Genomic DNA, 25,204 nt, shown 5'->3' on the forward strand with positions numbered 1-25,204 from the left:
GCAAGGACAAGACTGAGCTGGGCCAGGTGCTAGGCTAGGACCCCTTGCTATAAAGTACCAGCTGAGCCAGAAACTTTGGAGGAAATTCTCTGTTATTACTAGTAACAAGTCATGAAGTGGGCTTTTTAAAATTATTGACAGCATGGAATATATTTTGATAATCCTTGCCTGAGGGAAGACTGAATTTTCCTCTCCCCTCTCTCTTGAAAAAAGATTTTACAAAAACCCTTATTCTGTAAAGAGGTGAATAAAGACTACACTCATTAAGGTTAAAATACAGGGAACAAAGGTGTGTGTTGGGTTGCCTGTCACATTAATAATAAAATATTATGTTATTCTGAACTTTGTGATATTCGTGTTGTCATATTTTTAAATATTGCACTTCATAATTTCTAATTCTAAATATTCACTTTCATGCATGATTTTATATTTGTAATTTTGTGTCTCTTTTTCTCCCCCAAGTTTCATAAGCGTCAAGATCTTCCCAGAGTGGACATGTTATATGGTCCATGACACACGCTCATCATTGCTGTATTCACTGGCTATTATTTAAATAAACACCCTTGAACCTAGCATCTAGCATCCAATATCAAGAAATAGAACACTGGTGCTGATTTCTCCTATCCCATTTTCCTGCTTCCCTGCTGCGAAGATAACCACTGCTCTCAATTTGGTATTCATCATTTTCTGATTTTGAAATGTGCTTACCAAAAACATGTGTTTCATTTTAGTGTGTTACTGTTTTTACTCTTTATAAAAGTGGTATTGTATTGTTTGTATATCTATGTTTGTATTTATTTCTCCTCAAATGAATACACAGGTTGAATACAATTCCTATTAAAATCCCAGCAAGATATTTTGTAGATATAGACAAAATTATTCAAAATTTATATAAGAAACAAAGGAAGTAGGAAAGCTATAACAATTCTGAAAAATAAAAATAAATCAGGAATAATCGGTCTACCTAATTTCAAAACTTACTATGTAGCTGCAGTAATCAAGATTGTGTGGGGGTGGGTGGAAGGATAGACTTGTAGATCAATGGAACAGATGGAGAGCTCAGAAATACACCCAAATTTACCCAAATGATTTTTTTTTAAGATTTATTTATGCAGCTCATGTATGCATACATGAGCTGGGGTACAGGCCGGAGGTGTGGTGGGTGAGAGGGCTCACCAGAGACAGAGTGGGGAACAGAACAGGCAGATTGACTGAAATACACTCCTGAGGGGAGCAGCAGGCAATCCAGGAAAGGTCTGCTGCACCATGTGGGTATCTCCCTGGCTGGCTGGGAATTGACCTTGTGCTGCAGAGGCTGCGGACAGCTTCAAAGTTGGTGTCTTAACCCCTTGCGCCACCAGGGAGGCCCACCCAACTGATTGACAAAGCAATTCAATAAAGATAGGACAACCTTTTCCACAAATGGTGCTGGAGTGATTGAACATCCACAGGCAGAAAAATGAATCTTGACCCAGATCTCACATCTTAAATAAAAATTAATTCAAAATGACTTATATGTAAAGCATACACTTTTGAGAAAAAACAAAAACAACAGTGGGGGAAAATCTAAACAAAGGGTTTTTAGATTTGATGTCCAGCATAATCCAAAAAAAGAAAAATCTTAAAATTAAGGACTTCTATTTGTCACCAAAATGAAAAGGCTTTTATTTTGAAAAACACCTTGTTTCACCCTGTGGATGAAAAACCAAGCTACAGACTAAAGGAAAAATATTTGCATACCACATGACTGACAAAGGACCGGTATTTAGAATATCTAAAGAGTCCTCAAAGCTCAATGGTTAAAAAAAAAAAACCCAAACAATTCAGTCAGAGAAAGGGCAAGTATGTGCTTGCACTTGCATGGGAGAGGATGCACAGAAGGCATATACACTCCCGAGATGCTCAGCAGCAGCAGCAGCCCCTGAGGTAATGCAAGTTGTTAACTACAGTGAGATAGCATGACCCTCGGGATGGCCAAAAAGACAAACGAAAACTAGGGGCAGCCCGGAGATCGGTTACTCACACTAACTGGTGGAATGGAAAATGGTAGAGCTGCTCTGGAAAACAGTTAGGCAGTTTCTTAAAACAAACAAACAAACAAACACCAAGACACCAAAACACCAAAAACTAAAACATCTAACTACCACATGTCCCAGCAATTATTACAGAGGAACGTTTATTCCTGAGAAATGAAGACTCAAGTTCACATAAAAGCCAGGACATGAATGTTAAGAACATCTTCATTTCTCAGAGCCCCAAAAAGGAAGTCACTCAGACTTTCTTTGAAGTTTGAATGGCTCAAACCCACCATGGTCCCCACCACGGAGTGCGGTTTAGCTGATGATTGGCACAACAACTATGCCTGCTCTCCTGAAAATCAAGCTGAGTGAGAAAGTCAGTGCGCAAAGGTTTCACACTGTGTGACTCCATCCATATAACATTCTTTGGATGACACAATGATGGAAAGAGAACGTGTCTCTGCCGTGGTGGCCGAGGCTTCCGGAGGAGATGGGGACAGGAAAGACCTGTATGTGGATCTAAAAGGTCATGGTGTGAGATCCGGGTGCCTGGAAATGTTCTGTGTCTTCTCCATCCATGTCGATATCCTGGTGATCCTGTAATAGCTTCACAAGGTGTTAACCAGTCCAGGGGTGTGGCGGGGGAGGGTGAAAAAGATACCTGGGACCTCTCTGTATTGTTTCTCACAACTGCATACAAATCTACAATTAATTTACATGTCTCTCATGGAAGTAAGATGGGGAACAAAGAGATTATTGGTCAAAGTCATTTGAAAAATAAAAGGTTGCCCTATAGATTTTTTAAATCCAATTTTTATTTTATTTTATTTTTATTTTTTATTTTATATATTTTTTACATCTTTTTTCATTTTTGCACAATGTATGCATTTTCATCTTGGTTTTAGTCCCCATACAATTCCCGCCCCCCTTGTTTTGATCCTACTCCCTCCTCCCTTCCCCTGGAGTGTGTCTCTGGCTTATAGTTGCTTATTAATTTTGATTTTTACTTTATTATGATTAGTCTTTTTCCTGGTCCCTTTTTTAGGTTTAAACACTGTCACAGCTGCTGAGGTTTATGATGGCAACTCATCCTGCCTGAGGCATGTGGATCACAGCCTTGTTCAAAAGGAAATAACCTGCAGCATCAAGGCAGAGGACCTGGGTTCAAATCTCAAACTTAATCACTTACTGAGCCCTTGACCTGTGATCAGTCACTGGGTCTGGCCAGATCCTCTCCTCCACTCCTGTGATTCAGACAAGACTGATTTTTACTTGGTGGCCAAGTGTGCGCACAGGGCCAAGACCTGGCCATTCAGAGACTCATTAGTCTAGTCAAAAGAATTGATCAGGTGTGACAAGACAGGCCCAGCTAGAGTCTTCCTTAAGCCTACTCCTCTCTTCTCCCTCCTCCTCACAGAACTATCAGGAAGAGCACTTTCATTTCCTGTGGAACCATGTCTCTAAGAATAACATGGAATTGCTTGAGATCTTCTTCCTTAGCCACATGGAAGAAGAAATAAGACATTATTGTTAGAATTCCTAGATCCAGCCAGGCCTGAAGCCAAATCCTGCAATAAGTACTTTTTTTAACTTATGCTGATTTGATCAAAGCCCCATACTGGCACTTCTATTGCTGGCACTTGAAAAACTGCCATGATTCTGAGTTCCTTTAACTACTTAAAACCTGTTAGAGTATCTCTAAAATAGATATAATAACAACATTGGACTGTTGTGCATAATAGGTCATGTACATGATCTTTGTTCCTTTCTCCCAGGCTTAATCAGTTGATTAAGGGCATGTGGAAGGGGAACAGGTAAGTGTTTGCTGCTGACCATCAGGGAAGGGTTCGTAGGGTTGAGGAAAGACACCTGGTGGGGGGATCAGGACAGGATCCTGGAAGAAGGCCTTCCTAGATGGGATTCTCCCAGAATTGGTTCTGGAACCAGGAGTCACAGGCAGCAGCTTGGTTCAGGGTAAAGAAGGGCCTGAGCAGGGTGTGGATGGGATGATATGAAGCAGGTACAGTTGCAGAAGTCCCTGCTCGACCTTTCCCAGGGGCACTCTGAAGTGAGAATCACACCCTGGCACTCCGGCACTGTCAGCCACCGGCAACAGGGTGGGAAGGTGGGATCAACTCCTGCTCCATCCAGCTCTATCTGTGGGGGTCTGTTCCAATGTTCAAGAGCAACGCACTGAAGGTTGTGGGTGCTAGTCAGTAGCTGCAGAGCTCCAAGAAGCTGGGGGTGGGCACTAAGAGACCCTGGGTGGGGCACCAGCCTTGTACGTGGCTCAGAGTACCTTCAAGCTGGACACATGAGCTAAGAGAAAAGAGGAAGACATGTCAGAATGCTGCCCTGAAGGAATGATGGGGTGGATTCAATGTGGCCAGAGCTGCCACGCTAGTATTCTTATTTCTCATACTCCCAGAAGCCCAGATAAAAATCCAGAGCATTTGAGATTGTCTTCCACCTTCCCAACCTCCCTCCACACACACACAAATGAAATATTTTTAGCCATGCTCATTTGTTGTCTGTCTCTCCAGACAGGGTTGCATAAGAAGGGGCTATTTTCCTCCCGGAGGATCATGGGGGGTTGGTTAAACTGCACATGGATGGTAAAGCCATTTCCATGCAGAGAAGCAGCCAGTGTGGCTTACGTGGGTTGGCCGGTGTCAAGCCTCTGGGCACACAAAGGGCAAAGCTGATGGAAACCCAGAGAAGCCAGTGCCTTCACAGGGGGCAGACTTACTGCAGGGAACATGCACAAGCCCCCCCCCCCCCCACCACCACCACCCTGCCTCCTTGGGTGTTTGGAGTCACAGTATGTTGATTATTTTAGGGCATAGGAAGTGAGTTTATTTGGTGAATGTTGACAGTAGACGTTGTCGAAGAGAGTTGCTGGGAAAGGTACTGTGCTTAGAACCTAGGAAACACTTGGGGGCACCAACACGGTCTCATGGGAATGCACGGGGCTCTGGGCATGCTGGGAATGTTCTCAAACATTTGATACCCCGCGGATGAACTCTTTGTAGTCGGTACAACCATGTCTGTCATCGTGCCTGCCGCCAGCATCTCCACTTCCTCCTCTGTCATCTTCTCACCCAGCGTGATGAGGACATGCGGATTTCAGCCCCCATGACCGTGCTATTCCCTTCCTTGTCAAACATCCCAAGACCTCCTACATACTCCTCTTAGGAGCCCTGGTCCTTCTTAGCCACAATCTGAGCACGGGCATCACTCTCGGGGCTCGGGTTCTGGCCCAGGGCCCTCATCACATCCCCACACTGGCTATACGGGGGTCTTGCCCTGTTTGGCAGACAGCTGGAAGGCCTCTTTGAATGCTGCAGCCTGGTCCTTGGTGAAGTCACAGTTTGCTGGCTCAGCTCTGGGACACCTTTCCTGCAGTCATGGCTGGAAACATGTTGCCGCTGCTGTGAAGAGGAGCTTGGCAGGCAGATCATCTGGCCTGACCTGCTCCCAGGGAAGATGAGACAACTGAGGCCTCACAGTGGGGAAGGAGAAAGGACTGATATTTGTGAGGCAGAGTCACAACTAGCCTCAGGCACTGTGCCAGGAACTTTCCAGATCACTCCATTTTAGCCCCATAAGAGCACTGTGGGGCAGAATCATGAACACCATATTTAAACAAGATACAAGCTCAGACAAGTAACATGGCTTCCCCGAGGTCTCACAGCTAAGCGGGGGTTGAAATGAGATGCCCAGGGGCATTCAGCTAGAGCCCTATTTTCTTTTCTCAGAGCAGGATGTTTACTGAGCACCCACAGACCCTGGTCTAGGTGCTGGGGGTACAGATGCAAACAAAAGAGATAGTGCCCCTCTTTGGGGCACTGCCCCTTGAGTGAAAAGCTTCAGCAGCAGCTTTCCTGTGTCTGGCCAGCAAGTCTTTCCCTGACTTCACCTGGCCACTGTGAAAAGCTTGTGTCTCCACGAAGTGACTTGAGGAGCACAAGGGCCCGCGCCCCTGCCTATGCTGGCCCTCTCATCTGCAACTAGCCATTGGCTTCTTTCAGTTATGGTAGAGGAAGCCTCCGTCTCTGGGCTAAACGAAGCCCTCCGCTTCAGCGCAACTCATGGGTAGAGTGAGTAGCCACGAGTGACATCCTTGTTTGGTACTCGGAGCTGCCAAAAAGACAACATGGCTATCAACACCTTTGGAATAATATTTTAGAGAAGTAGTTTTCAGATTGTGCTCTGACTCACCCCAATGATTCCATCAACAACTTGCTTCTCTCTCTCTTACTGTTTCTCCCAGTCAGTTTGAGAAAATTTCATAAGTTTATGGAACTATAAGATGGAAACATCACACCGGAGTCCCATCTGCCTGGACCTGCAGAGCTGCCCTGAGGTCACATTTCTGTCTCACCAGATGGCGCACTCTGGGAGACCAGCTGCCCTTGCTCAGCAAATGTCCCCCTGGCACCTATATTTCTTCTTTTGTTTCTTCACACAAGAGGGACATAAAATGGATGGATTAGATGATTTGAGGTATTGGCCCATTTGTTAAAACTATTGATGAATATTTGACACATATTTTGGAATGTTGTGAGGAAATAGGGGAATCCTAGTAAACCGTGGAGGTGGGTTGGGGGTTGGGGGACAGGAAGGAAACATTAACAAGTCTCATCCCACCCCTAGCAAGGACAAGTGCAGGTCCCTGGATGCAGCCCAACCCCACACCCTGCCACATGGGGACCTTGTGCACCCCCCCACACCAGCCTTCATGCCCAAGTTCCAGTCACACCTCACCAGATAGCATCTAACTCTGGCCTAATGTTTTGCATCCAGCCATGTGGCCTTCCTCAGGAAGATGGTTCTGGAAAAAATTCCCTGGAAATGGGCTTGGGACCATTTGACCAGGGAATTTTGGAAACCTGGAACCCCAAAACATGTTTTAGAGTGGGAGGGTGTGGGCCCCTGGTAGGGACATCCCTTTGACCCTGCAACTCCTACATCCTTCCAGAGAGATGCAATCAGAGAGAGGGCCAGCATGGAGTCCAGGGCAGGAGCCCCAGGTCCCAGGGAAGAATTCCAGGGGAAAATAGAGTTATGAGCCAAAGGAAGCAAACACTGCCACTACTTGACCATCAAGAACAATTTCTGCATAGATGCAATAACAGGATTGCCGCTTTACTAGAAATCACGCTTTTGGAAATATGGAAGTAAAGGAAGTGGGTGGGTTATAGGTAAAGTGTTAAATCTCAAACAACCATGCAAGGAAGCCGAGAGATTCTGCTAAAAACAAACAACTCAAAAAAAGCAGTATAAACATATATGTTTCTTTTTTAAAAAAAGTGGAAGGCAAACCTAGGGAAAGAAGTAAAAGAAGTGGCAGTCGGTGTCACCGGGAAGACAAACCAGGGGCAGAGGGCGGAGGACTAGAGTGTTTTCACTGATGTTTAGCACCATTTGAAGAAATAATATGTATGTGGCATTTTGAGTAAATGAAAATCAAAAATAAAGATGGTTTTGGTAACCGGGTGGAGGATGGTCAAGGGCGATGAGGCTGGAGGCTGGAGGCAGGGAGGTCAGGCGGGCCCCAAGGGAGGTGCAGGAGGGTCTGTGGAGGAAACTTTGGGGGTGGGGTGGTGGGCCAGAGGTGGATGAGTCTGAGCAAGTTGCTGCTGCTGCAGGTCTGGGCCCCCAGAGGACTCAGTGCTGGGGAACTGAGAGGTTAGCTGAGGACAGGAACACCGGGGGCAGGCGTCCTGGGCCGGCCTTGCTGGGAGGCATGGGATTTGGAGGAAGCTCAGCCCTGCCCTGCTCAGCTTCTGCAGAGACCCTGGAGCCCCTCCACCATTTCCCCAATCTTCACTCAGACACCTCCACGACAGCTAGGAAGGGGGCCTGGGGTTCCCATGGCAACGGGACCAAGAATCCCAGGAAGAGAGAAAGAAAATGATGAAATTGAATCTGGCTCTGCAATAAAAACAGCCAATAGTTGGGATTTTTAAGAAAGTTAGGAAAAACAAAAACAGCATTTGGTACATGAGTCACACTGATTTCTCCCCATTACCAGCTTTTAGTCTCCAAAGCAAGCTTCCAGCCCAGGAGCCCTGGAATGTCGGTGGTGAGGATGCTGTGCCGACCGCTCCGCCATAGCTCTTTCCAGAAGCAACCGTCAGCTTCCTACCCGGCGCTGCTCACCTCCTCTGACCTCTGGGTACCAGAGAAAGACCAGGGGACCGAGAGCCAGGGGAACTGGTGCAAGTCATGCTGCTCTCTGTCCTCAGTGTCCCTCCCCCCTTGCAAGTGGAGGCTGGACTGAGCGGTCTTGGGGCCCCATCTGGTCTGCGTGCTGTGGGGTGGGGAGAACAGCAGGGTGCCTACAGCTGTCTCCCTGGTGCATGGACCTTTTTGTTATGTTCCAGGAATGTATGCTGTTGTTAACAAACAAGAGATAATGCGGGGCCCTGGAAAGCGGCCCCATCCATGACTTCAAGGGCAGCTAGGGAACAACTCTCCCTCGCCTCTGGGTCTGCACCACAGGGCTGTGGCCACACACACCCTTTCCTTCACCTGGTGGGAGCTTCCTGCTGAGCCAAGCACATCCGGCAGGTTGTTTTCACTGTAACGCCAGCCTCAGGGCCCCAGTCCTGGGGATTCCATTCCACGGCCCTGACTTCAGTGGGCCTACGGTGCAGGATTTTGCAGATTCTTGGTGGCTTGCAGCCGGACAGCCGGGGTTTGAATCCGTCCACCCTTGGGGCTGAAAAGGTGAGGGGAAGGTGTGTTTGATGGGAACTGGTAAGAGTTAGAGACTGGCAGAGGGACTGAGCATAATAAGTATGGCCAGAAAGGAACCCATACAGGCAGGGAGGGAGCTGGGTGAGCACCCTGACTTCCATATCCCCCGACCAGGTCCACAATGGAGGCCAGCTGGAGGCACAAAGGCACACATGAACTTTCTGTGCCTCAGTTTCCTCATTGGTAAAATGGTGATAACACCTATGCCACTTGACTATTGTCAGAATTAAATGAGTATCTCTAGCTCTCTAGCTCCAGCTCTAGACCTGCATTTACACCTACACCCACACTGACTTCTACATCTACACCTACACCTACAGCTATATCTATAGCTAGGCACAGTGCCTGGCACTTTATACAAGGGGTAGAGGGCTGTGATTATCACGCTTCCACGCAAATTTGTTCCCAAACTCTCAGCACCCAAGTTTCCTCCCCCCTTTTTTATCCAAATCTGTTCTGTGCCAGCTGGCTCTTAGGAAGGGCCTATTGATCAATTCATAGGAAGGGGCATACACCTGCACCTGGAGTTACCTCTGCCTGAGGCGGGGGTAGGGGGTGTTGCATTTTAATAGGAAATACTGCACTAACCACAGGTGGAACATCTGGTCTTCCATAGCTGCTGCTATTGCAGGTGAGTGGTGTCTTCTTCCTATGCCGAATAATAACAACCAGTAAGGAGACATTGGGGAACATGGAGGTTACTGCCCAGGGACTGGGCTGTGAGCATCTGACAGGAGGAGGTGGTTGAGCTAGCCTGCCACTTGCCAAATCCCAAGACCTTGAGCTGGCAGGGTCTTCTGCGTTCAGATGGAGAGAACACACATAGAGGGGTGACCTAGTCCTGGGTAACCCAGAAGGGTGGTGGTGAAGCCAAGATTTGAACCAAGAGTCCTGACCCCAGGCCGGGGTCCTGCCTTCACCCCTACTGTCCACTCTGGTACACACCCAAGAGAGGCCTGAGACATCTTTGGGTGGCTGTCTGAAATCACCAGTTGGCCTTGGAGCAACTTGGCCTTTCAGCCAGAGTGGAATGTGTGACCCAGGAGACACTCCAAGTGTGACTCAAACAGAGAGTGTGGACTCTTTGGGGTGCTGAAGCCCCTTCTGTTTTCAGCTCCATCCGGCAGTTGTGACCTTCTGTCCTGTGCACAGGGCCTTGGCAGTGAGGCTCTCCCTTGTTCTCCCCCTGAGGTGCCCAGCAAGAGAGATTTCTGTTGACCTCAAAATGCCATGCTCCCTCACCCCGTAGACTGAGCCCCTCCTGCCATAGGTCACATGCTCTGGGATACACATGTGAGCTGATGTTTATGCAGTGTTTGCTGACAATAGCAACAAGCGCCCCTTCTTCCTCAGTCCATAGATAGCAAGATGCTGCCACACTAGGAGGGGCTATAAAGTAGCTGGCAGCCGAGAAACCATCTGAAAAACAAACTCAGGCCCATGAAAGCATCTGGAAATTAAGCACAGACTCAAGAAAACACCCCTTTCCTTCCCGTTAAAATAAAAAACCCAAACAACAAAAACCTGCTCGAGCTTCTCCTCTCTCCCCAGTTCCCAATTCATTTTCACAATGCGTGGCCTCACTCCATGGGACAGGGTCAGTATCCTCTGCCACATCTCAGGCTCCTAAACCTTTGTGAGCCTTGACCTGGCATAACTCACACCCAGATGCCCAGACTCTAAGACTGAGGAAGCCATGGGGCATCAAGGCCCCGCTAGTCCTATGGCCTTAAAGTCAAAATTTCTTTACTTGGCATGAATTCTTTACTTGGCTTTATTGTTGTCCAAGCTTGCATCAGATCCCCAAAGGTGCCCTACATTAGTCAGGACATACTAGGTGATGCTTCAGTAACAAACAATCCCAAAAATCTCAGTGGCAGATGGGAAGAGTGACTTCAGAGAACCGCAAATCGGAAACTACTTCCTGTCCCCATCCTCATTCCCTGACATCCAGATACCCACCTACGTGAGGAAAAACCAAATACAAAAGACAAACATAACCAACTTGTTTATTCTATCACCCCTTTTTCGGCAGGTACACCAAGAGCCAAGTGGTTTAGAAAGTGCCATCTCATTTGATCATATGAGGCAGAGAAGGAAACTGAGGCTCATGGAGTGCAAGTGACTTGTCTTAAGCTGTCCACCTAGTTGTTCAGTCTAAGGCAGGACTGAGATTTGAACCCAAGTTGGCTCCAACAGCTCCAGCACCTAACTCAATCATATGCAGCCCTCTTAGGCACAATGCTGTTCATTCTGGTAACTGTATTGGGCTTTCAAGTGTATGTGGTATTTCCATTCACTTGGTTAATGCTGAGCTGGGCACTGTTGAATGTGCTAGGCTTCTAGTGGGGAATGAAATTGACACTAGGCACAAGCAAGGATAGAGGATGGATTGGGGGTGCAAAGGGAGAATAAGTGGACCAGTGAGTGGAAGCTTTAACTGGAAGAAATGATATCTGATGGGGGATCAACTTAGGAGTTATTCATGAGCCTTCATAGCAAACCAAGCCTGCCAAGTTCTCCCGTGTGGGGGATGTAGCTGCCTGGAAGGAATTCTGGGGATGACTCTGTACCACTAAGCCTGGGCTGCCTTTTTTTTATTTTAAACCGTTGAAACACATTCGTCATTTTGTCTTCAGAGGCTTAGGGTCTGGTTTAGAGAACATGTTCCCCAAATGTTTATTGATTGAATGAATGAACGGATAAGTGAATGAATGCATGATGACTGACAGTGAACAAAGCTCTCCTATTCTTTGGGACTCAGTTTTTTCCTCTGTCCACCGAGATGTTGCCTAAGGGTCCCCTCATTGCTGACATCTGCTGACTAATGTGACAGCAGCGTGTCAGTCCGGTTGGAAACCCAGGTGTGTGTCAGTACCCAAAGCTGACTTCTGGATAGGCTGGGGGATTTTGCCCCGGAGACAGCTAGCATGGGAATTCGATTCAGCAGTGCTGTGGTGGAGTCGGGAGGATTCTCCTGCACTCAAGAACTCTGTGGCCACGGTTCATAGTCAGACGGGTGTGACTACAGAAACACAGACAGGAAATGTCTTTTCCCAAATACCTCTTCTGCTGGTGCCTGAAATTCCACGATTTGTGATTTATTCCACTGGGTTAGCATTGCCTTTATTTATCTTATGGGTTCTCTTTGTACATGTTGAAAACCTTGGCAGAGTGACAGAGCTTTTGAATATAATTTAATTCTAAGTGTCTTTTATGTGCCAGCCTTTGAGTGATAGGGTGGGATACAGGCAGGGGTAAGGTATTAAGAGTGACCTTAATGTAAACATTGTTTCTTGAACATTTACTATGTGACATGCACTGCAGAGCTCTCATTTCTCACTCACTCAAGTCTGTGAATATGAATTTTTGGCCTCATTTTACAGATAAGGGAACTGAATCACAGGAATGTTAAGACAGTTGCCTAATGTATCTTAACTGGGTCTGTTTTGCTTTTTTAATCACTTGGCTTATTGAGGGTTATATGCAGCAGGGAATGTTCAAGGAAAAGAAAAAAGAAGCAACAGGCCCAATGTGGAGTCATTCATGCCAAGCCCCACCAAGTCTTCGTATCTAAGCTAACTGCAATTTCAGCATCTCCTAAAAGGGGACCGAAATTAACCAACCAGATGTCACCTGGTCAGCACTAGTGGGGTCAGCATCACAATGAGAGCCCCTAAAGGAGAGGGGGCTTTGTCTGAAACAATCTTGCTTTTCTTTGGCCAATAATCTTGTCCCACCCTCTTTCAGATGATAAAAACCTTCCTGTAAAAAAAAAAAAAAAACAACTTCTTATGTGACCTTTGTATTTGCTAGATGGGCTGCTGCCCGACTCATGAATCATTTAATAAAGTCAATGAGATCTTTAAAATGAGCTTGGCTGGATTTTTGTTATTTAACATGGGAAAACTATGGCAGTTGAACAGAATCAATGCTAAGTAGAGGAATAAACGAGGACAGGTAAGGAGGGTTGGGGGGGAGTCATGCACGGGTGATCAGAAAGGCTGGGGAGACTTTTTTTCCAGCAGGTTTCTGAAAGATAAGAAGGTAAGACTGAGAAGGCAACAGGGCAGTAAAGCTTGGAGCAGTCACCAAGCTGCTCTACCTGACTGTGGCTCTCCCAGTTCTCGGGCCTTTGGACTCAGGCTGCCAAGTCACACCCAGAGGTGCTGGTTGGTTGGCATGAGGACTGGTTGAGAATACAGTGGGTGGGAGAAGAAGGTGAGCAGAGGGGACCAGGTCAAGTTTGGCCAAAGTGGGAGCTACTGAAGGTTTTTACCGAATGAGACTCAACCAGGTCTTTTAAAAAAATAACTCTCTGCTGAGAAACTGTCATGACCCAGAGTGGGTTCAGGAGACATGACACTTGAATGTCATGAGGCGTCCTGGATTGGCACTTGGAGCAGGTAAAGGATATTAGGAGAAAACAGATGGAACAGAGTTTAGTGAATAGTAATGTTTCAAGGTTGGTTCTTAGTTGTGACAAATGGATCCTAGGATATTAACAGGAGGGGAAACCAGATGAAAGGTATTTGGGAATTGTATATTATTGTCCTAACTTTTCTGCCACTCTAAAACTATTCTCAAATAAAAAGTGTGTTTAAATAAATTGAAATAATTCCCTCCTAGGCAGTGTGAGGATGTAGTTGAGTGGGGTGGACACAGCATCCTTGGGGCTACCAAGACCTGTGCTCTGCTGGTGGCAGAAATGAAGGACACACAGACCGTGGGGGAGGTGGGCCTTGATGACTGTTTGGATGTGCCTGTTGAGCTGGAGGTACAAGTCAGAGGTGACTGTCTGCTCCTGAGCCCTCTGCTGGGCACGGAGGAGACTTCTGGAAAGGAAGGGTGAGGTTGCAATAGTCTTGGTCCCTGGGGAGGTACATTGACCCCTCAATGCCACTCTGCACATTCCCCTGCTCTGTTCAAGAAGTCGTTACTGGAGGGCCAGCTGCTTTAGAGCATTGTGTCCCAGCTACTGGTGGGGTTTTTTTTTTTTTTTTTTTTTTGCTTGTCCAATGTATTTCAGGTCCAGTGAAGATCAATATTTCGGTCTACACTCTGTCCAGTGAGACAAGTTCACTGATTATGTGCTTGGATGTCAGACAGTTTCAAAGTACTATAATGTTTCTGGACATCGATCCACATTTTCTATTTTTAGCTCATGGTAGACCAGTAAAACCAGCACCATCCACTTTAACCCTCACCACTACCTAAGGGTTAGGGACTATGATTTTCAATTTAAAGATGAGAACACTGAGACTCCAAGAGATTTATAACCTGCCAGAAGTCACCCAAAGCTTGTAAACTGCAGGACTGGAGATTTAACCTGTCTCTAAGCAATGTTGCCTCTCACCTCACATGACCTCATTGTCCCCATCGTCACCCAGGCTGCCTCCTAGCCAGGCCCTTTTTCTCTCATCCTTTAGGTTGTTTTCAATGCTCTTCTTCACTCCTCTTCCCTTGAGGCTGAATCACGGGTTGCTTTGACTCAAGAAGGGAAGGATGTGGATGGGGCGCCTTAGCCAGAGGTGACCTCACAGCTGTCTCCCCAGAGCCCTACAGCAGAAGCAGGCAGAGCACTCAGAGCCAGTGAAGGCTCTGCCATGGTGGCCGGGAGCTGACCTTGACCCTGACGACTTTCCCAGGGCTCTGCTGCCCTGCGATTGGGAAGGGAGCACCAGCGACACAAGGACTTCTCCAAGGACAGCCCTGGGCAGTCCTGAGTAGCAGCTGCTGACACCCAGGGTGCCAGTGCTCCTGCAGCTGGTGCAGGCTAAGTGCAGCGATATCAGGAGATGCGATCTCCTAGGGTTTTCTTTTTTTTTTTTTTGCATGAAATTCTTTCCTCTCCAAGACCAAAGCTTGGGTTTTGGGCTCCCCTCCTGAGGGGTGTTCACAGGAACAAAAGAGAGGTGGTTTGAAAACAAGCTCCTTTTCAGGCTTCTGAGAAAGCACAACCTTACAGAACGGGAGGGGCCATGACCCCGTACAGGCGATGCCTCTGAGCAAGGGAGGAGGCAACAGATGGTCAGGACAGGCCTGCAAGTCAGGGGGCTTGTGGATATTTGGACCAAGATCTATGTCCCTGGGCATGGCTGAACTATGGATCTAGGGAGGTTTATTCTTTCACTCATCAACTATTCACTAAAAACCTGCTTTGTGCAGGCACCCAGCTCAACACAGTGGGGCCACAGTGGTAAATAAAATAGACTTAAAAAAATAACACCATTCCATTTCATGGAGTGAACGATCTCTCCTCCAGCTCTGGCAGTGGTCACCTCCTGTTCCTGGGTCCCTGCTTTCTCATCCTGCCCATGTTAGAAGCACCCTCTTGCTCAAAGCCTTGACATGCAGTGGCTGCGTTTCAGCAAAGGGTGAAGTGAATCTTCCTTGTCAGAGCATGCAAGGCCATTAGAGTGGGAGAAATCAGGTCTACCTTTGACCCGCACTCACACACACTCCTCAGCACCCCTGCTTGCATGCCACCCCCTCCCTCACTTGTCCTGAGTACCCAGCCAGCTCTCAACCTTCCAGTCTCATTCCAGCACATCTTTCCCACATGTTCATGCTCTGGGAACACACAACCACTCCCTGCGATTCACTTTCAGGTTTCTGTTCCCTTCTCTAGAATGTTGCCTGTATCCCAAATCCCCAAATAATTTTGGAATTTTTCTATCCCTTTGCATATTAAAATTATATTGATTTCCCAAGGTCCACCTTCATTGGGAAGCCTATAGTCAGAATGGATGCTATTGTCACCAGACAAGGCGGGGGTCATGGGGTCCATCAGTCCAATCCCACCCTTCAAGAATATAAGGGACTCAACATCCACTGCCCTGCCCATCAGAGTTGGAGGGTGGGCCAATGGGCTCTGCTCTCAAGCTTGGAAAAGGCTTCTTGATGTTCTGGTCAAGACCGAAAAGAGGACTCCATACACACTAGTGAGGGCAGGCAAGGAATCAGTATTTATTGATTAGCAAAACAGCAACAAAAGAGAGTTCCAGGGAGACCTCTCTGGGCATAAAAGACTCTCCAAGATGTCAGAACTAGGGGTCTCTATAGATATTAGGCTTGGAGTTAGAGCATAGAGGGATCAGCCAAGAGTCGATCTGGCTAAGATCCATTTGTCTGGAGGAGCGTGGTTCAGTCATTGCTGACTGTGGGCGCCTGTCAGCCGCAGCTCGGTGGTGTTGTGGGCCGGGACCCTCCCCAAGGTGAACATCTCATGGGGGCTGTGGGCCCCCAGCTCCACTTTGAACTGGGCTGGTCCTGGGTTCTGTAACTTTTCTTCTGCAATAGCTCCTTGATAAGCTATAAAGAGAGAGCTCAGGAGTGGACAGACTGGGAGAAAATTAGTAATAAAAACAGTGGCCAAGGAGATTTATGGCAGTAGATGTCCAGGCCCTGAGTCATCATGTTTGTTTAACCTCTTGTGAGCCAGCCTGTGGGAACAGCAAAATTCTGTCCTGGAGTCCTATCCTATCCTGTCCTGTTCCTTCCTCCCTCTGTCACCCACTGATCCTGTACACTTGTTCCAACTTCCTCCCATCCCTGCCGGCGCCTGTCTCTTCTGCAGAGCACGCTGCTGGAGCTGCTGCCTGGGGCCGCACACCTGCCCTCACCTGTGGAGCAACCACATATTGAGGCTCAGGTCTGGTTGCCCGCTTGTTCTAATTCCCGCCCAGCTGACAGATACTCAGGCTCAATGAGTAGATAGCTCAGAATAGAGCAGGACAGAGACCCCGCAGGGATGGCTTCAGGACAGAAGGACAGGAGCACGCAGGTGCATTGAACTCCCTGGAGAGTGTTTATAGCTCTGACTGTAAGTTAGGGCCTGAATTAATCACAGACTTGTGAAAGTAAGCAAATGAGAGAGGAAAAGCAATCATTAATTCCTGGGGGGAGAAAAAGCTATTCAAAAGAAAGAAAACAACCATAACTATACTATATGTATTATTTATATAGTCATAATCATGTCAATACTGAATAGAGATTTGAATAAAAATGGTTATACAGCGATTGAATATATTGAAAATATGGGAGTTTGGGAAGTGTGTGAGTGTGTGTGTCTCTATGTATGCGTGTTTGATGAGGCATAAGAACTAAGCTTCAACCTGGATAGTTACTGGCCAATGTCTAAGACTGAAAATCAAAAATCCAAATTACAAACTTGCTGTATAGAAATATGCAGGCCAATGCATCCCCAAAATATTGAAAATGGTTGCCTCATTTTCAAAATCAGGACACTACAGGGTTTTGTTATAAATTTTATAGCACTGCTTTTTTTTTTTACGCTAAGAACATTAATTATTTGTATTAGAATTAAAGTTACAATGAAAAGTTTTTAGGTAAGTTGACTGCTGCTATTTCCTCATAGCAGCCCCCCACCAACCCCGGCCACTCCTGCTGGGGATGCCGGGAGGAGAGACAAGAAAGCCCATTCCTGAGCTTCTGGGGCCGTGTCTCCTGGGAGGGGTGGCCGGCAATCTCCAGGACGTGTGCGGTCTGGCCGTCTGGTGGGAAGGCAGCTGCGCGGCTGAGAAGCACAGGGCGCTGGGATCCTCCTTCAGTGCTGGGGTTAGGTGAAGGCACGATGAAGGTATAGGTAGAAGGATGTTTGGAAAACACTTGCAAGCGGGGTGAGGGTGTTTGTTTTCCTCTGAGACCCAGACACTTCTGGTAACCATTGTTCCCCAGTGTGGTTTTTTAAAAACTTATTCTTTTCAAATTCCATGGGCAGCCCAGACTGATTCGTCCGTCTAGGAATTTGAGGGGCTGAGAGCAGAAATAACATTTTACAGGAGAAGGGGATCAAAGCCAACAGCGTTTTTGCAGAATCCACCCAGGTCTTGCACTTTCAGGATCACACCTCATTAACTCGGCCCCCCCCCCCCCCCCCCCCCGCCCCCAGCCTCACCAGGTTGTTTTTTTTTTTTTTTTTCCCCCTTTAACAATCTGCCCTTCTGCACATGCTGGCATTTTGTCAACATTTTTTTTCAGACAAACTGCTTGCTGTCTCTCCTGGTGTTGGGACAAGTCCTCAGTGACCAGAACCAGGACCCAGTTCCCACATACAAGGGGTCTTGTGCTTCATCTGCCAAGGTATACTGAACTTCTCACTGTTCTTTCCTCCCCTTAAAGCAGTTGCTTAGATTTCTTTAACACTTTACATTTCAAGAAGCATCTCAGTTGACCTGTATATAACCAACATGGAGTGCGCAGGGATTATTGTTTCCATTTTACAGGTGGGGACACTAACTCAGAGAAGTTAAGGGACTTGCCTATGATCACACAACCAGGAGGCAGCGCTGGAAATTGAACCCAGGTGTCCCAAGGGACTCAATCAAACTTCTTTGCCCAACTCTAGGCACCTCTGAAGGTGCCAACCTCCAACCCCGATGTGGTAGCTCATGCAGCCCTTGCCATGGTAGCACCTGGGCGAGCTCACCTGCCGGCTTCCTCAAGTGGACCTGGGACTCCCTGACTCTCAAGTTTCTGTCTCCTCCCCAACCTCAGCCTCTTCCCTATAGTCTGGGATTCAGATATGACCGCCAGTTGGACAGTCCGAAGCTAACTTGCTCTAAAGTGTGAATGAATGCCACTCAGCCCCTCCTAGGTTAGGTAGACAGAGCCCAGGATTTCATGTTAAGTACAAACCCCTGCTCTGCCACTTAGCAGCTGTGTGGCCTTGGCAAACCTGAAGGCTCTCTGAGCCTCCACATCCTCCTCCAAAATGGAGGCAGTAATCAAAATGATTTATCAAGTGTCCAAAGGAAGAGGAATGTAAATATCAGCAGCAATAATAGCTGCCTTACACCCCACACATTTTCTATGATGGATGTGGCAATCAGCCCACTTCACAGACAGGAATGCTAACACCCAGACAATATTTGACTTGTGCAAGGTCAGTGTCCAAGGCAGAAGGTTCAGGTCTAGATCTTAGCTCTTCTCATTCCAAGTTCAATGCTCGGCTACTTGCCAGAAGTCAGTATTTGCCTCCATGTAAATACCTACCCCTCAGTTAATAAGTTATTTCATTAAAAACTGTTACATATATTAGAATGGTTTGGGCTAAATGTAATAATTCATGATAAAGACATAGGAAAATGTATGACACCACAGAGCTAGCAACCCAGCTTGTTGAACAGGTGAATTTGGGGCTCAGTGCCCCAGTGGCAGGCTGCATATGGCAGTGCCAGGGATTCATACAGGCAGGATGGAGCTCAGAAAAGGAGAGGTGTGTTTCCTGCTGAATGTTTCTGCTTATCGGAGAGGGTGATTTTCCAAGAGCTCCTCTCCTCTCCAGCAGAATTCCCCTGGTGTCTCATTGACCAAGTTGCATCATGGCCCAAGCTAATTCCATCACTGGCAAGGAAGAGGCAATTGCCAAAACTGGCTTTAGCTAATGTCTGCCCACTCCTGGGGTGAGCCTGAGGCTAGGGTCACCTACTAGAACATGGGGAAGGTAAGCAAAATGAGGACTCTGGCAAGAACCTAGAGCAGAGCTGTCCAGTAGAATTATCTGGAATGATGATTTTTTGATTTTTTTGTGCTGACCAATACAACAAATATGCCCACCATATTGGGTTCTGCAGAACTGGAGGGCTTACACTCATGCAGGTGTGATATGTGCATGTCTGTCTGTCTGTCTGTCCATTGGTGTGCCATAGAGTTTATGCGCTCTCCTAGGAATACATGTATTCTTTTCACCACCCCCAACCAATGGAAAGAGCCTAATAGGTCATAAGCTTGGGTAGAGGGAGAGATTAGCCCTAGCAGCCCCAGGTCAAACAGGTGAGGAACTTCTGGCCCAGAACCTTGGAGAAGCCCCACTGAGAGTCACTGGCTAGCCTTAGGGCTACCCACAGGCCCCCAAGACAGAGGTAGTCCCGAGACAGGTCCTGAATTCCTGCCCCACATGCTGTCTTCTCCTTTCCCTCTCCCTGTCCATCCTCCCACCTTTCGCCCTGCCTCCTCACTCTCCCTTCCCTGCCTCCTGCACCCTTACCTCCTTCGCAGGTCCTCTGCCTTTTCTTTGCTTGTCCCCCTCTCTTCACCATCTTCCTTCCACTCCCCTCCTCTTTGCATCTCATAATCCTGCCAGATTTTAAACTCTGGTCAAAATGTTTCTCCAAAGCTCTCCTCCTTTCTGAGTTCACCTAATCCTTCTTGGCCCTGCCTCTGGTGCCCAGTTTCCTGCCTGGAATTCACCCCTCCTTCCCATGGTGTGTGATGCATCCTTGGAGGGGGACTCTTCTGGAGACCCAGCCCCTGAACCTCAAGTGATGAATCTAACCATGGCAATGCATGGCCCCCAGAGCAGACCATGGCAGGGAGCAATTTGGAAAAGGAGAGAGGTTTCTTGGAGTTCTCCGAGTCATAGTGCAGTAGAAGTGGAGACAGCTTGGGGTGTGTCGTGGTGAACACTCTGGGTGCTAGACACTGTCCATCTCTCTGTGTGGCCTGGGATTTGGGGCTAGACTGTGGGATGGGCTAAGGGCTTGATTCTGGGCCTTGAGTCAAAGGGACAGCATGGTTCTTAGAAGGGGAGCAAGTGGAAGCAGTTCAGAATTCTTTCTGGGGTCTCCCTTGTTGCCCTGAAGGGGTTCCAGAGGAGAACACAGGCTTAGCGCTCAGTTGTTCAACAGCCTCATCTGCTTCCACAGATGGATCACCTAGGCCAGGTAGGAGAGAGACGGGGCCCCTCAGCACGGTGGGCAAGGGCCTGTGCTTCCCGCAGGCTGGTACCTTGGGTTCCCTGTCCTGGGAGGCAACTGCTTCTGACTTCTCTCTGAGGGCTTCCCAAATTTCTGAAACCTGGGGGTCACCAGGGCCTAAGCAGCTCTCTGGAAGAAGTAATGATGTCATCAGAATTCTTTCCAATTTCCGGTCTTCACCATATTTTTAAGGGCAAAGTGCCATCACCCAGACCCTTTCCGAAAGCCCAAATGACTTTCAAACAGGACAGAAAGGGGCTTCTGCTCTTCAGGAAAATCCTCCATCCCAAATCATAAACAGCTCCAGTAACCCTACCCCAAGCACTGAGCTGTAAATGCTGGCTTTGTTCAGGGAAGGGGCCTGGCAGAGGGATCAAGTCTGCGTGGACTGATTGCTTTCCCTCCTGGGGTCTGAGTGGGTGGGGACCACCAGTGATCCTGTGCCAAGCAGCACAGCCCACCTAGGTGGTGCTGGATGGGGCCAGCCGTGAGGTGACCCGCATGGCCCCTGCATACACAGAGAGCAGGGAGCATGGCCCAGGGTGCAGGGCTCTGTCATAAATAGCCCTGTTCTGCTACCAGGCAGATCGCCTCCCCCAGGAAATACTGCCAAGTTTCAGCAGGTCCTGTAGGAACCTTTAGAGTCTCCTCCCTTGCTCCCATACCTCTCCCTACCTCCATCCTTCCTTTTCTCCCAGCACTCACCCTCAGGTCACAGCCAGGACCCCACACACTCCTGACCTCTTTGCCTCTGTCTAATATGTCTTTACCAGGCCTCCCTGGTGGCGCAAGAGTTAAGACGCAACTTATAAAGCAATCCACAGCCACTGCAGCACAAGTTCGATTCCTGGCCAGGGAACAACCCACATGGCGCAGCAGATCTCTCCTGTCTCACCTGCTGCTCCCCTCAGCAGTGTGTTTCAGTCAATCTGCCTGTTCTGTTCCCCACTTTGCCTCTGGTGAATCCTCTCACTCCCCATGCCTCTGGCCTATACCCCAGCTCTTATATGCATAAATAAATAAATCTTTTTAATAAATAAATAAAATATCTCTACCTCATCTCCCTATATGATGCTCGGCTTCTATCAAGATCAAGTTAAAAACTGCCTCTTCCTTGAAGCCCTTCCAGATTTCTACCCAGAACTAAGGTATGTGTTTGTCTTGCTTTCCAGTTGACAATACATATTTTTAATCCCATTCTCAAATCTCTGGATCTATCCCTCCTTCTGTCGTCTCTTCTCTGCCCCTGCCCATTGCTAAATAGCCCACTTAAATGTCCCGTTTGAACTGGGTCCCCAGCCTCCCTTGGTAAAGATTCACTCTCTTTTAGGATTTCCCATCAGTATGATGCTAATAGCTAGTATTTAGTGAGCACTTACTATGTACCCATTGAAAACCTAAGTATTTTATGAACATTAATTTGTCTATGAAGCCTGTATTAAAATTACCCTATCTTAAGGATCAGAAGCTAAGGCACAGAGGTGTTAGGTAATCCACTCAGAGCCACACAGCCAGTAAGTGGCAAAGCTGGGTTTAGCTTTAGGCAGCTAGGTCCAGACGCTGTGCCCTTTTGCCTCCTACTCCCGAGAATGTAGGGTCTGACTGGTGGTTTGAATCAGGGTTCCTCACTGTATGACTTTGATGAGCCTTATGTAGCCTCATGTGTGAGATAGGGGTGCTGATAGCAGCTACAGTGCAGTGTTATCATGAGAGTTCAGCTAGAGAACCTGTGCAAAAAGCCTTGACACAGTGCCGGGTATTTGGAACATATGTTCAGAAAAGTGGATAGTGCTTCTTTTCCTACTGTGACCACTTGGCTTCCAGAATGATCTGGCCACCATCTTGCAGGCCCAGGCATGGGAACCAATCCGGGAAGTGCATGCTAAAGGACTCACACAGGATAAGCCCCGTCATAAGGACAAATTAAACCCCTCTCCCCATTCTGAGGACAAGGCATCCTGGGGTTCTGATTCCAGGTCTGGCATCCAGTTGGGCCTTTGGCTCAACCCTACCCTTTCAGATCTTCTGATGCCCTGGACCTCAGAGATTTATTTGGAGCTGAGCTTATGATGCCAGGTATCCCCATGACACTCATTTTGAGGGCTTTCTTATGTACAGTGGGGGTGGTGTGAGCCTCCATCTACTGGTGACCACCACATGGGGAGGCTGAGACTGAAGTCAACTCCAAGAGCCAGAGCTGAGAGATGGTGAGAAAAGTGGGCTATTGTGAAATTGTTTGAACCTGTTGATACAGGAATACCTGAAGAGAGTTCTGGAATTTTCCTTTTAGTGGGAGTTAAAGACATGGGCTCTGGAGCCTGCCTGCCTGGCCAAATCTTGGCTCTTTCACCTACCAGCAGTGGGAACTCTGGTGAGTCCGCTCACTGCCTCATATTCCTCATCTATAAATGGGGGTGTGAATACCTCCCATTAGGTTGTTCAAGCTAATACACATGGAGAAAATGCACTCACTGTATATTGGTGGTTATTAACAATGAGCTGGGGTTCTGTGCTTGCAGCTGAAGGAGACCTCACAGCTCCACAGTGCCAAGGTTGGGACTGTTTCTAAGGCTAGACAATGGCTCTGCTGAGACAGAACCATCCATGGATCCATGTCTGCTCAGCCACAGCCCTCAGGCCGCTTTAGCCTAATAGGAGGCAGTTCTGATCAGGCAGTGAGTCCTCCAGATAGAAATAGCCTCTGCGGGTGTTCAGGGGGCAGGTGAGTCTGGTCACTGACCGGGCCACTGACTCACTGTCCCGATGGCCTAGCAGTGCCCCGGGCAGCCTCACTCCCAGTGTTGGACTCTGTTCATACACACTAGGCTTGTTCCAAATGGCCAGACCTTCTGGAATTTGTACAAACCTGACACCTGCATACTGGAGGAGATCCTCAGTGAGACCAGATCCAGAGAATATCAGTCAGCTTTAGCAACACCCACTATCTTTGGAGCAGGGACAAGAGTTCCCTGACCCAGAGGGATGATATGAAGCTGGGCCCTGGGCAGCAACACATCCCAGCCCCTCAGCTCAGGCCATTCAATCTGCTACCCTTAGGGGGGAACAAGCTGAGACCTGGGGCTCTCACAGCTGCACCTCCAGCCCTGTGAGTAGCCTCCCCCTCCCCCTGCTGCCCTGGCTGCTGGCAGCGCTGTGCCTGAGCTTCCCCAGGATTAGATCTCTGTTGCTACATCACTAATTACCACAAAACTCAGCAGCTAAAAGTGACCAATGTGTGTTGTCTCACGCCGTGTGTGAGGGGCAGGAATCTGGGAGTCCCCTGGCTCGGTGGCTCTGCTCAGGGGCCCTTGTGAGACTGCAGACACCTGAAGGCTGGGCTGGGGGTAGCTGAACCTCGAACGTGGCAGTCCTCCCGTCTTCGGCTTCCCACAGTTCACACATACCAGCCCTAGGAGGAGGAGGCACAGGTGTAAACACTATGAGGGTTATAGGAGCTCTCTTTGGGGGAATGGCCACAGACCCCAGGATGGTCTGGAGTCAGAACGGGGCCAGGGAAGGGGAAGAGTGTAGTTCATTGTTCAAGAGAAGTTAGAACCGTGAACAGTGACAGTGATACTTCAATTCGACTGGACACGCACCCAAGAGTCTTAGAGTGTGGTGCCCTGGTGGGGTCACAGAGTGTTGCCCTGGGCTAACATTTTGGCAGTTGCAGAATGAAGATCTGCTGTGACACACGGCAGGTAGGCTGTGTGGGGCATCAGAACAAACTGAATCTGTAGATTCTAGAACTAAGTGGGTTGGCTCCTGAGGCCCCTCCATGTTGCTGGGCATAGGTTTACTGGGCCTGAATGGAGCTGGGGGCTGTTTGCTTACCGGTAACTCAGAGTGTCCCGTGGGAGGCTCTGAAGAAAAGACTGGTCTCGTTTGGAAGGGGAGCGCTGCCACTTCGAGCAGTGCCTTGAAGGAAGGAAGAATCTCGTCAGACCAAGGCAGCGGGCTGTGAAAGTGGAAGGAAGGAGGAAGGAAGGGCTGGAAGAAAGGGATGGGACAAACTTTGGGGTCTACCGGTCTTCCTGCACACAGGCCTGACCCCCATCTTGCTTCTTAGTGGGCCTTTCTTTCTCATTTCAGCCCACCAGATTTTAGATTTTCTGCAGATTGCCCTTGGGGACTTTTGTTTCTCTCTTCCAGGAGATGTTAATATCTGCTTGAGTGTCTGAAGCTTGTCAGGGATTTTGCACCCACCCCCATTGCTCCACTCTCTTTGAACCCCCCCTCTTGCCATCCCCTCATGTTCATCTTCAGTTGCCCCACATCTGGCCTGGTTCTCCTGGAAACTCCATCCCCAAGCAAACAGGAGTGGGCTGCTCCGGAGCCTGCCAGCAAATTCTTGAAACGTTAACAGGTTGGTTTTCATCAAAAGACTTAAAAGTTTGGGGCAGCCAGGCACGTCTCTTCGGGATAATGATATTTGCAGCCCTCAGGCCTGTCTTCCTGCTCCTGCGCACAGCAGCTTGCTGTCTCCCGACAGCCGTCACTTTGAGGTCCCAGAATCCCCTAGCCAGGTCCCCACCCTCCTAGGGACCTCCAGGGCCTGGGATCTTACTGGATGGGACAGAATCCAATTATTATAAACTGGGCATCTGGCCAGGAGGTACAGGGGCAGCGTAGGCCCCAGCAGATGCAGCCCAATCTCAGACCTGGGTCTCTGGCATGGTCAGCATGGCCCTTGTCTGCTGG

At 48.3% G+C, this 25,204-nt stretch overlaps 1 pseudogene; it reads right to left on the reverse strand.

Annotated features, from left to right (window-relative positions):
- Nucleotides 1-5,013: 5,013 nt before the first annotated feature.
- Nucleotides 5,014-25,204, reverse strand: part of LOC119237946 (myosin light polypeptide 6-like) — a 29,646-nt pseudogene continuing 9,455 nt past the window's right edge.

Source organism: Talpa occidentalis, unplaced genomic scaffold (genome assembly GCF_014898055.3).
Source record: "Talpa occidentalis isolate TD23 unplaced genomic scaffold, MPIMG_talOcc4v2.1 talOcc4.11, whole genome shotgun sequence".
Taxonomy (NCBI): domain Eukaryota; kingdom Metazoa; phylum Chordata; class Mammalia; order Eulipotyphla; family Talpidae; genus Talpa; species Talpa occidentalis.